This window comes from Pleurodeles waltl, chromosome 5 (genome assembly GCF_031143425.1).
Source record: "Pleurodeles waltl isolate 20211129_DDA chromosome 5, aPleWal1.hap1.20221129, whole genome shotgun sequence".
NCBI lineage: Eukaryota > Metazoa > Chordata > Amphibia > Caudata > Salamandridae > Pleurodeles > Pleurodeles waltl.
The window spans coordinates 395,767,283-395,783,068 of NC_090444.1; positions in this window are offsets into that span (position 1 = coordinate 395,767,283).

Sequence of the window (15,786 nt, forward strand, 5' to 3'; positions counted from 1 at the left end):
ATTCAATGAATGTGCAGATGGTGTGTTTGGCCGACCACTACATCTCCCATGTGAACGTCAAGTTTCCTTGCTCAGTGCATGACGCTTACATTCTGAGGAATAGCAGCATCCCTTATGTGATAGGGCAACTCCAGATGCACCGTTTGTGGCTAATAGGTGAGGACAAGGACCCCATACCCTGTGAATAGTTGTCTGGGTCTGGGGTTGTCCCTAAGGGTTAGTATGTGTCTAACGGTTGTCCCTCGACATTTGCAGGTGACTCTGGGTACACCAACCTGTCATGGCTACTGACCCCAGTGAGAAATCCCAGTACAAGGGCAGAGGAATGCTACAATGAGGCACATGGGCAAACTAGGAGGATTATAGAAAGAACCTTCGGCCTCCTGAAGGCCAGGTTCCGGTGCCTCCATATGACAGGTGGTTCTCTGTACTACTCACCAAAGAAGGTGTGCCAGATCATCGTGGCCTGCTGTATGCTGCACAATTTGGCTTTGCGATGACAGGTGCCTTTTCTGCGGGAGGATGGTCCAGAAGGAGGTCTTATGGCAGCTGTGGAGCCTGTGGAAAATGAAGAAGAGGAGGCAGAAGAAGAGGATATCGACAACAGAAACAACGTGATACAGCAATACTTCCAGTGAGACACATGTAAGAAGACATCACTGCCTCCTACATCTCATACAATTGTTAGACCTACCATATGTCTGTCACTTTCACCCAGTGTATAGACCCTGACCAGTCACTTTGCCCTTCCATTTCACTGTTGTGGGTCCCACTGTGTGACCTGTGCTATGTTACCTCATGTACTAGAGCTCTGTGACATAGGTATGTTGACAATTCAATGGACATTGCTATTTTCCTCAGTTATTGCAAATACACATTTGTGAAAGCACAGACTGACTGCAGATTGTTTTGTGATTCAAGGGTGTTTATTTAAGTGTGAAATAGTGGAGGGGTTGTAAAATGGTCAGGGGTGATGGTGGAGGAATGTCCATGGCAGAGTCCAGTTATTTGTCTCACAGGTGCATTGTCCAAAGGGGCATAGGAAGTGGAGCTAGGGCAGTTTAAGGATGGACAGGGTGACGAAGTGGGACAGAAGGATGGCATTCATGGTGGTCTCATTTATTGGCGGGGGTCTTGGCATTGTTCTCTGTCTTTGTCCTGGATCTCAGGGGCCGTTTACGGGGTGGTTCTCCATCTGCAGGGGGTGGGGTGCTGGTGTTGTGGTCCTGTGGCAGTGCCTCCTGTCCACTAGCGCCGGCGGAGGTGGTTGGCAGTTCATCGTCCAGGCTATTGTCAGGGGCCCCTTGTTGTGCCACAGTGTCCCTCCTGGTGTTCACACGGTCCTTCAGCACCCCTACAATGCTGACCAGGGTGGTGTTGATGGACTTAAGTTCCTCCCTGATCCCCAAATACTGTTCCTCCTGCAGCCGCTGGGTCTCCTGAAACTTTGCCAGTACTCTGCCATCATCTCCTGGGAATGATGGTAAGCTCCCATGATGTTGGAGAGGGCCTCGTGGAGAGTGGGTTCCCTGGGCCTGTCCTCCCCCTGTCGCACAGCAGTCCTCCCCGTTCCCCTGTTTTCCTGTTCCTCTGTCCTCTGCACCGTGTTCCCACTGCCCCCAGGTCCCTGCTGTTCTTGGGTTTGTGGGTTTGCCTGGGTTCCCTGTAGTGGTGGACACACTGCTGCTCGACGTGTCCTGGGGGACAGATGGATGGGCCCACTGGGTGGGTGCTGTGCTGGTGTTTCCTGAGGGGGGAGGCTCTGTGGTGCCATGTGCCAGTGTGTGGGGAACCGACTGTCCCGAGGTCCCAGATGGGCCGGGCTGGTCATCTTGATCCAGTTGGACAGAGCTGCTGTCATCACTGTGGGCCTCTTCTGTGGGGGGGTGGACATGTCTGGAACCTCCTGTTCGGTGACATTGGGTAGGGGTCTTGCAGGAGTATAAAGGCATGATTATTGCATCTGTGTGTGCCATCGTGTGCAATGGGTGAGTGACCCTGTACCCCAGTGCTTACATTCTTGTGTAGGACCTTGTGTGATAATTGTTTTGGGGTCTGTGTGGGTATCTGTTGTGGACATGCTTTGGTGATGGGTGTCCATGCTTTGTTTTTGCATGTAGGGCTTGGTGTTGGGATGGGTGGTTTGTGATAGTGGGACATATGTGAGGTGTTGGAGTGATGGGGTGAGGGCGATGGTGGGGGTATGTGATAGCATGCAGGTAGGGTGGGGGATATGGTAGTAAAGAGTTGATTTACCAGAGTCCATTCCTCCTGCTACTCCAGCGAGGCCTTCAGGATGCAGTATAGCCAAGACCTGCTCCTCTCATGTTGTTAGTTGTGGGAGAGGAGGTGGAGGTCCACCGCCAGTCCTCTGAACTGCAATCTTGTGTCTTGAGACCACGGAATGCACTTTCCCACGTAGGTCGTTCCACCTCTTCCTGATGTCATCCGGTGTTCTTGGATGGTGTCCCACTGTGTTGACCCTGTTGACGATTCTGCGCCATAGCTCCATCTTCCTAGCTATGGAGGTGTGCTGCACCTGTGATCCGAATAGCTGTAGCTCTACCCGGATGATTTCCTCCACTATGACCCTGAGATCCTCCTCAGAGAAACTGCGGTGTCTTTGCGGTGCCATGGTGTGGTGTGGGTGATGTGTGAGGTGGTGTGTGTTGTGATGTGTGAGGGGATGTGTTTGTGTGTGTTGTGTGAGGTGCGTGGATGTTGTGTGAGTGATGGTGTTGTGTGCCTGTGGATGCTAGTTTGTTGATGGTGTTGTCTCTCTCTGGCCTTCTTTAGCAATTCTGGTCATAAGGGTTTGTGGGTGATGTGGGTGTGTGTTTTATATTGGATTGGGTGTGTGGGAGTGGTGTGTGTATGTGTATCAGGTGTGTGTATTTGGAATTGTCCAATGTGGATGTGTTTTGTAAATGTGTGTGTATTTTGAGCGCGGCGGTGTGTACCACCAATGGAATACCGCGGTTAAAAGACCGCTGCGTGGATTCGTGGGTCGTGATAGTGTGGCCGTATTCCTGTTGGCGTGAAGGTGGAGGTTTTGTTATCACCAGTTTATCACTGACCTTTGGTGTGGCGGACTTGTGTGGGTGTCTAGATTTTGGCAGATTCCGAGCTGTGGGTCTTAATAGCTGTAGCGGAATTCCGCCGCCGCATCGGTGTGTTGGCAGTCTTCTGCACGGCGGTAAGCGGGATTTACCGCCAATGTTGTAATGAGGGCAATAGTGTTCCACATCTGCCTTTACCAGTCAAGCCTTTGCAACGAAAAATCATTGTAAAGGCATGCGTGGTAAAGACATTTGTGGAAACAACGCGGTCATTGTTTCGAGTGCGTTGTTCAGGCATGCGGGGTTGTTGCATGCGTTGTTCCATCATACAGCCAACAAATACACATAACATAACGAAGTCCCCAAGTATAAGATATGCAGCAGTCTTTATGCTTATTATCAAGGTCAAAGTAATGGATATTTAGGAAACATTGTTTTGTTATTTTTAATAAATCGGCAGTAATGTGATTAATGATTTAACATCTCAACTTCACAACTGTATTAGAAAATCAGAAATCTCATCTTAAAGCACGTTTGAACCTTGCTTGGCCGTCACTCGTGAACATCTTTATTATAGAAAGGGATGCTATTTGTATAGAAATGCACACATTTTCTCGCAAGTATAGGAAATATATTAATCTAGGACTACATTTGTGTCAGTATTCAAGATCTAAAACAGTGTCAGTATAGCACAGATATTTTATCAAACAGGAACCTAAAACATGAGGAAATGAAATATTCTGATTTAAGGCAGGGAAACTGACACAATTATACGTTTACTTTGATTTCTTGATTGGTTGTTTTTGTAAAGTCAGCATTTCCGAATAAAGGAAGCTGTGGTATATTAGGTGATGAATGGAATGGGCATAAATCACAGTGTTTAACCTGCATTGAATAAGCATAGTCATTAGTGTTTCGTTTTTCACTTTTTGTGTGTGTTTAAAAAGGTACATATTGTATTTGCTTATAAATGTAACCAATAGTAGGGTGTTTATATTTTATTTTCAAAAATGTAGTTGTTGAAATATATTGCAAGGCTGCTTTTAGCACCCGTCATCGTTTTAACGATCATAAAGTGCCTCACCCTAAAGTTATCATAATTATAAATGTTTGGCTAAGTCTTTAGATCCATACAGCTTGAACAAATGAATGTGTGTTAATGTGGATCATTAAACTCCCAATGATCTTTCCATGGAGGCGTAGAAGCAATACCTGTCTGTGAAGCGATGTGTGCAAAGTTGAGAGTATGAAAGCAACAGTTTGAGTCACACCCTTCTGAGAAGGGTACCTGAACTCCCACATTAGGCCGTTCAAAAGATACATTCCCTGTAGTAGAGTCATGTATTGCACAATTTACTGTTACTCAATTTACCCTTCGAAAATGACCACACTCCTTGCCTGACATTCCTAATCATCTTTGTTGATACTGAGTACAGATCGGAAGAGAAAATACATCCGATGTCACAAAGCCTTCCTTTCAAAAGTGAGATATCTACTCCTGATAATTTACACCATAGTTGGTGTGCATATTTCCGACTTTATGGGTCTCCAAACGTATCTAAGGGGCCCAATTGTACAGGAGTAAATGGAAATGGAAAATTACACATGTAATTTATTTTAGCTTCTCCATTGGGAAAATATAATTTTCTTATGGAAGATCTTCCTTTTCATTTCTTTTCAGTAAGTGGCCTTCCCTAACCTTTCCCATCCTCGAAAGGCAGCTAATATTTTTTCGTAGGAAAGATTTTGAAGCATTTTCAGGTTTGTAAACTACAGTGAGTTCAGTGAACTACACGGAATTTGTGTCAGTTTCTTCAAACATACGAGTCCGTGGATGTTGGCTACAATAGACAAGTCCTATTGTCCAGAACTCCGTCAAACACACACCCCTGGTGCTGCATTCACACATTATGAAATTTAATGACACTGTTGCATTTTCCATAGATTTAATTGCCATTTTTAAGAGTAGAATTCACTCTACTAATCCTGACTTTGTGAAAAAAGATTTGGACTTCACTCTTGCAGGTTGCTATTTTTTGTGATTGAGTAAAAAGGTCCCACCTCTTGAGAAATTAACATAATATCATTATTTGGCTAGAGACTGATTGAGTCATGTTTTGCTAAGTCCGCGATGCTTCTACAGAGCGAGCCACACAAGCACAACTGCTGCCTCCACCATGCAGGAACCTTATAGCAACAGACAGTCCACTCTCCTCAAACAATTAAGCTTAAGGAGACACTTTAATCTCCACACTCAGAATGCACACCAACAGCAAATTCTCACTGGTGGGTCTGATGACTCAACAAAGGAGCCATACAGCATTCTCTTCTGCATGCCGTCAGGTAACAAGATGTCATGTCACCACCGAGCATGGCACATGCGAATGCTCTCTTCTTTCGCTGTCCTTAGTGATAAAACGTGTCTTCCTCCCTACCTCAGAGAGAGCTGTACCAAATGTTCAATCTTTTTAGACTGTCTATCATAAACTCTTACTGGCCAACAGATATGTTTCTCACTTGATGTTACATTCTCCCTTTCCCCTTAAAGGAATAAAAAGCTAGACCAAAGATGAAATTTGTTTGTCTGTCTAAAATATGCTGGTGTTTCATTTAGAACCTGCGCCATTGAATTCAGTGGCAGAAGGAGAAACTCTACTTTTTACTTGATGCGTCATGTTATCTTAATCTTTTCATTTTTTTGTCACTGAAACATACATTTTCAAATTATGTATGTGCACTCATTCCCTTATAAAACAAGCTTTTGCAATATAATAGGTCTCACATTTGCTCGACATAGAGCTATGAGCATTTCAAATTCCTAACTGGAGGTTTCATGGCACATACACAGGAAAAATTAAAAGTAAAACAGTTGACATAAGCAAGCCGATCAAAGTGCCATGGCTGCCATGAGCACTAAGGAGACAAACAAAAGGAAAAATTAAAAGTAAAAAAGTTGACATAAGCGAGCTGATTCAAAACGCCATGGCCCCCATGAGCGTGATCGCGAAGGAGACACACAAAAGGATAAAGGAAAAGTAAAATAGATGACATGAGCGAGCCGATTCAAAGTGCCATGACCGCTGCTACAGCGCTACGGAATCCTAGCTATTACTTAAACTGAATAGTGGATTCTGCGCAAGAGGTCAATGGATCAAAGCGACATAGGAATGAGAGGATGTCATAACATAAGAATGTAGGCATCAATAATAATTAATATAATCAAAGATTTTAAATCTCAAACAATAACCACACCAATTTATTGAGAATTTATTGTGAAGAATTATAACATTTATTTCCCTAGATTAACAATGCTAATGTCACGAAGATAACTCTCTAACACAAATGATAAGCATATAGAATTAATAGTAGTTGATTAGAAAGTCTTATATAGGTAAGTTTAATCAAAACAATCAAGCAAATATTATCCCAAATGATTACACTGATTAGCAGCACCAAAATCGGTCATAATGGCAATGTATACATTAGGACAAACATTCAAAATGTGTCAATATAATTCTAGAGCATTCAAAGTTAATACCCTAACCAACCACAAATTAGCATCTACATGTTGGGCTTCATGTAAAAAGAATGTAAAAACACAAATTTAGAAAAATCACTCTAACTTGATTACAAAAAACATTATTAGTATGCAGCAGTTAAATTATAAGTTGCTGCTGGTACCTGCAAAGCAAAAGAGACACATATAACACTACAATGTCATACATTACCCCAGTAACAACAACATGCAGTTTACTTCAGCAAGGGGACACCATCAGATCTGCCTTCAGAGGTTCAGGCCTAACGACAGCTAAACCCACACTGCTAATATGGCTCGGACTTTCTGGCTCTCAGGTCTGTCTCAGTCTCTCTCCTCAAATTCTCATCATCGAAATCTCAGAATCTCTCCTCTCAAAAAGAATTCTACTCAGGTTGTTATACTATTCTTTAAAAAACGAATGATTGAGCTAATAATTCTAATTGATAACCTAAAATGCAACAATGTCACATTAAGCAGGGCATTCTCTCAACTGTAACTTTTCCTCTTCTGTCTCGTCTGTAGCTCCATTGTTCCGTCTTGTCTATACTTCTCTTCTCAGAAAGAAACTTTCTCACTTGCTACATTCACTTCCATCCTCGAGAAAGAAAATACATCTTAGTAACATATTCAAACAATAGAACATTCAAGTTCTGCAAAGCTCAGTCAAAACATGGCTTTGTAAGACATAATGCAGCAACCCACTAGGGTTGCTGAGTACACATCTGTTAAATCATCTAACACACTTTTATATAAACAATAAACAAAGGAAAATAACCACAACATTTAGTTAGAATTTTTGCTCAGTTAGGAACAGAAGTAAACTATGATGACCATGTTCAGAAGTCACCCGTTTTCACATGTTAATTCACTATATAATTAATATACCAAAATCATTAATAAAACATGTTAGAAAATTCAGTCTCACAATCCCTCCTGTGATGACTGTTTATGTCATCAAATCAATCCACAATAAATTCATTTATTATCATCAATACTTCAAACGTTGGTCTAATTTATTTTTGCATTATTTCTCTTTCTCCTTATATTTTCCCCAAAAAATGTAGTCATTCATATATCAAATCTTCTCGGATTCTTTTCCAGCTTTCTCTTTTTCAAACATTTTATCATTTTATGTTCCCCAGATCCCAATTAGACAAAATATAATGAAAGACACCTATTTTGCTATTGTCAAAATAACACCTCTTCCCACATTACTAAACCAATTTCCCACAGCTGCAATTCCCTTGCCAGTTTTTTCTCAAACTGTAGTTTCTGTTAGTTATTTTAAATCTTCTTTGTTAATTGTTACATAATTCATTCTTTAACTTTTCCTGAGTTATCAGGAATGTATGCACAACAATGATTTAAATCAAGTAATTTGCAAATCCCCCCATCCTTTGCTAAAAGAATGTCTAACGCAAGGCGGTTCTGAAATGCCATAGCTCTTGTAGCAGCCAACTCAGTATCTAGAAGAATGATAGCCCCAGAATAACTTGTCAGCATGATATACACTATTGTAGATAACTTCTGTATCCTGATAGAATTTAGAACTACTCCCACTGAAGGAATTATAGCTCCAAAAATGTCTCCCACAATGCTAGAAATTGATTCCCCCTTGTGCTTCATTTGAAATTTCATCGTCTCAGGTATTTTACTCAAGTCTTCCAACTGACACATTTTCGGAAAGACTATTCCCAAATAACATGTTCCATACCATCCTCTAGGAATATGGTAATATGCATTTCTTCCACAAATATAGTAAATACCAGGGACTGGTGGATCCTGTCCAGTCATCATAAAATCCCATTTACTCCTAAACATAAAAACATGTCTACACTCACTCTTTCCAACAAACACTCTATCATTCTTGCTCCAAGGGCTATATATACAAAGTCTTCCCACGTGTTCAGCATCCAATGTTAATTTTCCTTGTTTAGAAATATCAGTATAAGCATAATCAATCCCAGGTCTTCTACTAATCGTTCCCTGATTTATCGCTGCCTTTATTTCTCTTCTTCTATCTTCTGTGTTATCTAGAAATGTCTTCTCTACAGGAGTTAGTAAACATGTTAAATTATTCCGATGGGCGAAAGCGGTGCCAAAAGTTAAAGTAGGCTCAAAGGAATCTCTCATGTGAATATCTTTGGCTATTCCATTCAAATAACCTTTGATGGGTACAAAAGAAAATACCTTGTCATAATTTGAATAGAAATATTGAATATATTCTTGATTATAAAAGCGCGTTAGTAAAAGACTGCAATTTATAGCATAAGTTACAGGCAAGCTATGGTAAGTAGCTCCTTCCTCCACTGAAGTTGGAATCTGTGTACATACTTAACAATCTTTTACGTCCATCACTTTAACATACTCAAGCAATAAGCGATAGAAAACATTAGAAGAAAGCTCTTTCTCTTCATGCAAGTTTTTAACATCTATTCTAAACTTTTCTTTAGTTAGTGAAGTATCAATTGTATCCAAATTATCAGTTTTTGTAGTCTGGTTGACTCCATTCGCCTCATAAACAGTCACCCCCACAAACAACAATAAACACATGAATACACTCGCTACTGCCAATCCAATCCCTAAAACTGTAAACAATTTATTCTACTGTTTTGGTTATGAAAGTTTCTCATGGTCTCCATAATCTAAAAAAAATGAAAAAACTGCATTTTCCAAACATTTTCAAAAATTAAACAAACAAAAGAATCAAAAATCCCTCCTTTTTTTAAAAAATTCATTCACTCATTACAGTCTCTTTGTCAATTTCAGTATAGCAGCTTATCAAAATCTGTGGTCTCTTTGTCAATTCCAGTTATTAAAGTCTCTCTTAAGCACGACGTTCAGATAAGTTTCAACTTCTTATTCCCAAATTCTTTTCTCATAATCTTCACATGCCAGAATAAAAATTTTCAATATCTCTATCAAAACAATAGCTCAAACATTCTTCTTGCCAATCATTTGCAGTTAAAGATGCCCATTCTGGTCCAGCATAGCGCTTGCTTGCAACTTTCTTTCTTTTCGGTCTTTTGATGCTTTCACCTTCTTCTCCACTAGTATTTTCTCCTTCATTCAACTCTTTTTCCTCCTGAATTGGTGACACTACATTAATTTTCCCACTCTTTGAACTTTTCTCTGCCCAATTGTTTCCTTTTAACGTCTTTTTCGTTAACAACGTTTCCAGGATTGAGTCTTCACTTGCCTTTAAACCTTTTTCTTCTGGCGTTCCGCAACTGGTTAAGGAAGACTGTAATCCACTTGGGTGGGACTATCCTCAATTCCTTTCCCAATGGGGTCATTCCTTTGTTTAGTTTGGTATATCAAATCGCCTGCCTCTGAGGACACCCTCCTCTGAGCAGATCTTCTCCCAGCCAAATGTCCCTGATCACTTTCGTCTGAGGACACCCTCCTCTGATCTGAACTTCTCTCAGTCAGATTTTCCCTTTCTTCATGAACTGACTCTTTTTCTACTCCTTTTGCAAATTGTTCAGTATCTTCTGCGTTTTGTTCCTTTTCATCTGTTATAGGAGTAGGCACATCTCGCTCATTCTCAATGTTCTGCTCTTCACTTTCGTGATTTTTGCTCCTAATGTTGTCAGCTGTCAGTAACCTCAACAGTTCTTCTTCTCGTTATGTTGGATCATTCACCTTTCTCGTGTGGCAGGCGTGCACCCAGTTCGGCAAACCTGCACACTTCACAGCTGTCGTTGTCGTGAGTACGATCTGGTAAGGACCCTTCCACCATGGTTACAGGTAAGACTTCTTCACATGCTTCCGTATGATCACCCAGTCACCAGCTCTCAAGTTGTGGCCATGAACTTGTGTTTGTTGTACTCTTGTTGCTTCCACCTGATGAGAAAAAGACCGAACCACATCAGTTAGGCTTTTGCAATAATTTAACACCATGTCATCTGTAATATTTACAAGTGCATTTACAGGTATTGCTGGCAATCTCATTGCTCTCCCCATTAGAATTGCGTGAGGAGACAACCCAGGCTTCTTATCAGGAGTGCTTCTCATCTACATGAGCACTAATTGTAAAGCATCTGGCCATTTTAAATTTGTTGATGCAGATGTTTTTGCCAATTGTGACAATTAATCGGCTCTATAGGTCCAGAGGCCTCTGGGCGATAACTACAATGTAGTTTCTGCTGAATGTTTAATGCTGAGAAAAGCAATTGTATCACTTTGTTACTGAAGTGGTTTCCCCTATCTGACTCTAGAGAGACCGGGAAACCAAAATGTGGAATTAGTTCTCTCAGAAGTATCTTAGCCACTGTAAGGCAATCATTGCTCCTTGTAGGATATGCCTCAATCCAGTGACTAAAAATACACACAGTCACCAACATGTACTTCAAACCAACACACACAGGCATCTCAATAAAATCCATTTGCATTCTGCTGAATGGACCCCCTGCCATGCCTATAGGTCCCATGTTGACAACTGTTCCTTTGCCGACATTAATTTGCTGGCAGACCACACACCTATGATAAACCAGTTCAGCAACTTGTATACATTTTGGATTATATCAGACATGTTTAAAACACCAGATCATTGAGTCTCTCCCTAAGTGTGCCTGACCATGATAATACCTGGCCATTTGTGTCAACAGACTGTTTGGTAAGACCACTTTCCCCTCTATTGTCACCCAAATTTACTCTTCCCTTTAAATGGAATGATGTTTTAGCCAATCCGTACGCTCTTCTTCTGGAACATTGTTCTGTATGGCTTTTAACTCGTCTAGTGTCTCAACAATTTTCATCTTAAAATTTGTATACACTTCATCATTTTCAGACAGTAATTCCCAATTTCCTTTGAATGAAATTCCATTCAGAGCACAAAATATTGCAACCTGGTCTGCATAAGCATTTTCCAAAGTTACATAACGTTGTCCTCTCTGGTGTGCGCTGCATTTAACCACGGCAATTTTCTCAGGTTTCTGTACAGCTTGTAGTAAATCATGTATCCTTTCACCATTCTTCACAGATGAACCTGGCGATGTTAGAATCCCTCTCTGTGACCAAATTTGCCCAAAATCATGTGCAATACCAAATCCATATTGACTATCAGTGTAGATCGTTACTTTCATCTGGTCTGACAATAGGCGTGCTCTAGAAAGAGCCACCAATTCTGCAACTTGAGCAGAAATTATTCCTTTAAGCCATGAGGCATTTAGCATGTCAGTAACTGTGCATACTGCATAACCTGCTCTCAATGCACCTCTGTTGTCTCTCAGACAGGCACCATCGACAAAGATAATTTGATCATTATCTTCCAGACAAGTGTCTTTAATGTCATCTCTTGGTTTTGTACATAATTCTGTCACATCTAAACAATCATGTTCAATGTCGTCTACTTGTTTGGGTCATCTCCCTCATTAGGTAACAATGTTGCCGGGTTAAGCCATGTGGATCTCGTGATTGTTACATTTGGTGCTCCAGGAATCACTGTCTCATTCTGTGTCAAACTTGCATTTGTCAGGTATTGTGTCTTTGATCTGGTCAAAAGAGTTTCTATTGAATGAGGTACCGTCACTGTCAGAGGATAACCCACCACAATATTTTCAGTTTGAGTTATTCTCTGCTCAAATGCTGCAACTGCTCGCAAGCATCCTGGTAAGATTTCTGTAACGTTATCCAAAGTAGCTGAAAAATATGCTACTGGACGATTGACACCACCATGTGTCTGTGTCAAGACAGACAAAGAACATCCATCACGCTGATGACAAAACAACAAGAAAGGTTTTGTGTGATCAGACACACCTAAAGCTGGAGCTTGACACAAACTTTCTCTCAGATCAGTAAAGGCTCTCATACATTCTTCATCCAGCATTATGGGATCTGAAACATCCTTATGTGTCAGCCTTTGCAGTAGTTTAGAAATGGCTGAAAAATTTGGAATCCACTGGCGACAATTTCCTACCATTCCCAGAAACATTCTCTACTCTTTCTGTGAACTGGATATTTTCATTTTCATTATTGCAGCTAGCCTTTCTCTCGAAATTCTTCTTGATCCTTTTTCAAACAAATAACCCAAATATTTCACCTCCTGCTGATAATACTGAAACTTAGTAGGGGATACCTTATGAGCATTGTCTCCCAAAATGTTCAACAATGCAATTTTATCCTCTCTGCAACCTTCTTCTGTCTTGGATGCAATTAACAGATCATCAATGTATTGCACCAATGTCGATTGGTAAGGCATTACCAATGACTCAAGGTTCTTTTTTAAAATGTGATTGAAAATTGATGGTGATTCCAAAAACCCTTGAGGAATTCAACACCAGCAATAGACTCTGGTCAGAAACTTGAAACAAAAAATATATCTACTGTCCTCATGTAGAGGCACAGAAAAGAAAGCTTAGCACAAATCAATCACTGTGAACCATTCTGCATCACATGTAATCTGAAACATTATCACTACCGGATTTGGTACAACTGGACAACATTTCACCACAATATCATTTATTTTCCTCAAATCCTGAACAAGACGAATTTTCCTATTCGGCTTTTTCAAACCCATTATTGGTGAATTGCACGGGCTACTCATCACTTATTTCAACACTTCCTGTTCCAAAAATTGTTCTATCAAAGGTCTTATCCCTTGAATCACCTCATTCGTCATTGGATATTGTGCAGTTTGTGGAAACACTGCATTCTCTTTTACTGTTACTCTGACTCCTTCAATTCCTTTAATCAAAACAATGTATTTTCCTGATAAGTCCCAAACCTTTGACTTGACTCTCTCTTGTAAATCGAATAGCAGATCTTTTATTTCAAAGACTGGAAAGAAATTAATTAAATCTACTGAATCGTTATCCTCATTTGTCTACTCACTTTCATCTGTTCGATCATTGAGATCAATCAAAGGGAATTCTCGAGACACCAACCCTCTTTCGACAACAATTGCCAAATTCTCTCCATCACTATTTGTCTCAATCGCAATCCCTTTAGTTGAGCACGAGATCAAACAATTTATTTTACACAGCAAGTCTCTTCCTAATAATGACACTGGACTAGAATCACAAATGACAAAACTGTGAAAATCTCTAAAATTACCAACCTTTACAAGAACTGGTTCTGTAAGAGTATTAGTCAAATGTGTGTTTGCGATTCCTACTTTCTGCATTGTCCTTTATAAGATTGGTATGTCTGGAACTTCCACAGTTCTCACTTTTGAGCGTGGTGCTCCTGTATCGACCAGAAAATAAATTTCAGGACCATGTACTTCACCCTTCACATAAAACCTCTCTGATCCACTTCTAATGATGCGGCCATCATATACTCCTCCTCATCTGAACTATCCAACGGCCATTCATTTTCATTTCATTCTCACTGTGTAAAGGAAACTGTTCAGCTGTTTTTACACTTTTGTTCTTTTTCTGATTCGTGACCACTTGCTAAAGCATTACCTGTTGTTGAACCATAAGACTCTGCATCATTTGAACCTGTCTCGGCATGTGCATTTGCTGTATAGGTACCATCTGCACCTGTGGCTGCATTTGTTGTATTTGTAGCATCTGTACCTGATGCACCTGTGGCTGTGCATTGTGCACCTGTTGTATAGGCTGTAAAGGCTAAAATCCTTGCATATTATTCACATTATTGTGGAAATTTTGATTTTGACCCCTATTCTAGGTCCTCTCATGCTCTGATATTAACAATACATTTGTCTGTTGCACAACTCCACCTTGATTTAACATCGAGCACTGTCTCTTCCAATGTCCAATTACCCCGCAATTATGACAAGGTAACACCTTTCGCCTTTGCTGCTCATCCTGCATCACCACTGAACTCAGATCTACATTTCTATTGACTACCGGAAGCATCCTTCCACCTCGACCTCTGCCTCAACCTTGACTGGGAAACAAACCATTCCCCTGTGGCAGCTGCTGAAAATTTCCCTGTAGTCATATCTGTGCAACCTTAATCTGCATCACCATCACTTTTTCCTTTAACTTTTTCTGCTTCAACTTGATTTCATCACTACAGTATTTAGCATACTGCAATACCTCATCAATCGGTTTTGCTTGCCAACAAATTAAATGATTGTTAATCATCTGACTTATTTCTGGTTTCAACCCTTCGATGAACCTGAACACCAAATGATTCATGATCTCTGTCTCAATTGTTTCCATGCCACTTAATTGCATGAACGCCTTCAACAACCTTTCATAATACGCATGAACCGATTCCTTTCCTTCCTGTGATGTTCTATCTTTGTGTTGCAAATCAACATTCTTCAGCAAAATACTCAATAACTCAGAAACTCAATAACCTTATAGCAATATTTCATTACTTCTGGAGATGTTGCACATTTTTCAAATCTCTTTTCGGTTCACTCATAGGCCAATAGACACTCCTTTTGCGTTCAATTCACAAATCTGCTGGAACAACAATATCAAATACTGTATTCAGGTCTTCCCACAGACATTTTGCAAGTTTCACAAACCTATCAGCCTGTTGGTACCACTCCATTGGTTTCTCTCTCAACCTTGGGTAATCATTTGTTATACTTAAATATCACCCCTGTTCCAAGGTACATGTACAAAATTTCCTCCACGTGTTTCTCTCAGTGGAGCGCCTGCCTCTGTCACATCATCTTTCTTTGGTCTTTCTCTTTTCTTGACCCATTTGCCTTCCCATTTGTCTAATGCTCTCCAAACCTGTATTCTCTCAAGTAATTCTCTAAGATGTGTTTTCATCCCTGCAGATCTCATGTATAAAATCTTCCTCTTCCATATTTAATCTGTAACTTCTTTTCAGGCTTTTCATTTTTGATAAATCAATATCATATTCATCTGCTATTTCTTGTAGCTGCTGATGAACCTTCTCTGCTCCTCTGGTAATTATTTTAAAGAAATATCTCAATTGGGCTTCAGTATAAGACTCAAGTCTGTTCACCCCCATAGTCCCTTCCAGGAGTTAATTTCCTTCCATTGATAACCTCACACTGTTTATTGTGTCTTCTTTCCTGTCTTTTACTTTCCAATGTTTTTTAATTACTTAGAACTTCTAACCACTTCGTTATTTCTTGTGCAGATAAACCTTTCAAAGAAACTCCATTAGATTGTGCACCTAAATCTCGCTCTTGTTCCAAGCTGGCACATTGTTGCGGAACCATTAATCTCTGTCCCTGACTATGGTAAAATATAGTGCCAGAATTCTCAACAGGAGACAAATCTATTAAAC